This window comes from Bison bison, unplaced genomic scaffold (assembly GCF_000754665.1).
Source record: "Bison bison bison isolate TAMUID 2011002044 unplaced genomic scaffold, Bison_UMD1.0 scf7180017864068, whole genome shotgun sequence".
NCBI classification, from domain to species: Eukaryota; Metazoa; Chordata; class Mammalia; order Artiodactyla; family Bovidae; genus Bison; species Bison bison.
The window spans coordinates 3384627-3387201 of NW_011494640.1; positions in this window are offsets into that span (position 1 = coordinate 3384627).

A 2575-nucleotide genomic window follows, 5' to 3' on the forward strand; every position below is an offset into this window, starting at 1 on the left:
CCCCCCAGCCCCATTTCTTCTCTCCCGGCTGTATCTGTATTTCTGGGTTTCTCTGTGGCCTGTCTGTCTCTCTCTCTGCCATCCCGTACCCCCACCCAAGGCGTCCCAAGCCCTCCTCTCTCAACCCCTCCACCCCCAGGCCCCCCCACCTTTCCAGAGCTTGGTCTTCAGGAAGGCTCCTTCTCTCCCCAGCTCTCTTCCCGGCCTTGCTGGGGGCGGAGTGGGAGCAGGAGCACATTTCTTGTCGTCCAGGCTTAATATCTTAATGCAAAGCCATTACTCACCCGGAGTCCAGGCAGGGCAGGCCTCTCCCCTCCTCGTTTGTCATCCAGAGTGAAGCCTCTGCGTTGTTCCTCGGGGATCAGATTAAGGCACTGACAGGCCGGATGAACAAATTTAGCTGCCAGTGCCACCGCCTCCTCACTCCCTCCCGCCCCAGCCTCTCAGGCTCCGGGTCCCTTGAACTTTGAGTAGGGGGAGGTCTGAGGCCTCAGGCAGTCCTGTTTCTTGGTTCTGGTCCTCCTCACCTGGCAGGGGGTTGAGGGGTGGTGGGAGATTTTCTACTGAGAGAGCGAGAGAGAAAAGGAGCTGGGTCCAGAGTGACCAGGACCCTTGGGAGCTATTGAACATTTACTATGAAAATAGAACAACCAATGCTATATATGTTGTCCTTAAAGCCTACCAGCCCTGTTTGAAGCCTTTTACTTGTCTGTATTCACTCATTCAGGCCTTGTAACAACCCTATGAGGCAGGTACCATTAGTATCTTCATTGGCAAAGGCTCAGAGAGGCTCAATGACTTGCCCCAGGTCACACAGCTAGTGAAGTCTATATGTTAGTTACGGTGCTTTACATTTTTGTTAATTTTCTCAGCACAATATCTGTGGAAACCAACAAGGATCTACTACACAGCACAGGGAGTGCGGCTCAGTATTCTGTAATAACCTAAGTGGGAAAAGAATCTGCAAAAGAATAGATACTTACATATATTTTTAAAATCTCTTAATACTGTAATGATTCAAGAGGGGATATCTAATCTGACATTGTCATGAGTAGAATACCTATTATGTAAAAATCATGGTTATAATAACAATAATTTCAGCTGAAATAAAGGCAAAACAGTATCTGTGGAGATGGATTAGTGTCATTACCCTCTTACAGATGAGAAAACTGAGGTGTTTGCCCAGATCTGGAGCCCTCTGGTGCGGCTCTGTACCCAACTCTGGTCCTGCCCTCCCTTTCTCTTGCGTCCCAAGGCCAGGCTTGTCTCTGTACTCAGCCGATTTGGGGAAAGCAGTAGTGTGAGCCTTCCTGGCTTGGGCTGTCTGCCCCTCAGCCCCATCTCTGGAGCCACATTCTCCATCAGAGCTCTCGGTTTGCAGGGGCAGAGTTCAGAGTAACCTATCTTCCTTGCCCCTCTCTCTGGCCTTGTCACTAGGCATCTGCTGCCTGGAACCCAAGTTCCAAAGCTGAAAGCCAAGAGGTGCCTCCATGGGAGGGGCAGAGGAGGGGCTGCAGAGCCCACCTGGAGCCTTCTTGCTGCCGCCTGGACACAAACTCTTTCCACTTTCCACATCAGCCTGGTTCCCATAGTAACCACTGGCTTGCTGTCTCCTAGCAACTGAGTGGTCCTCAGAGTGGGAGGCAGAGCAGTGGAGAGTGGCTGTCATTTGAGGCCAAAGAAGTTGAGTTCAAATCCCAGCTATGCCAGGTCATAGCTGTGAGGTCTTCGGCAAGTCACTTAACCTCTCTGAACCTCTGTTTTCTCATTTGTGAACCTCTACTTTCTCATTTGTGAAATGGGATATTGTTCAAGGATGAAGAATTTACAATTAAGTTGATCATCTGGGAAACTGTGAAGCTAGGCAAAGGTGTGGAATGAATGAGAGAGGGCCAGTGGGGTACTAGTGAGTCTGGTAGGAGCAGAGGAAGGTGGGGCCTGGGTTCCAGGTGGGAATCTGGAATGGGTGGGTCTCCCCACATGAAGGACCCTACCTGGCAGCCCCCCTCAGACTCCCTGACACTTCAGACCACCACAGTCCCAAATCCGATGCTTTCTCTCATCAGTTACCCAGGGACCCTTCTAGAGGAACCACATCTCGACAACAGGTCTGCCTCCTTCTTAAAACTACAAGGTATAGGCTACAAGAATTGGATAAGTTCTAAGCCCTGTATATATGTTATTTAATTTTACCCAATAAGACAGGCTTTTCAAAAATTCATCCCAGTGTCAAATGTGGAACCTAGGACTCAGAGAGGTTAAATTACATGGCAAGCTCTGGAAGCTGAGGGGAGACACAGCCGAGACTGGAACCTCACTTCCTAAGTCTTTCCGTATTTCCGGGGCTGTCTCCTATAAGTTAGGAAGGAAAGAGTGGGCGAGGGAGGGGTCACCTAAGGATGGAGGTGCGAGGAGAGGGAGGGAAGGGGTTCCAGGACAGGGCCGGGAGCGCTGAGGTGAGGGACAGGCTCAGGGAATGGGACAAGGAAAGCTCCCGGGCGCTCCAGCAGTTGGGACAAATTGTCTGGAGGCCGGCTCCTCATCCCGAGGTGCCCGGGGGAAGCTGGGGGGAGGG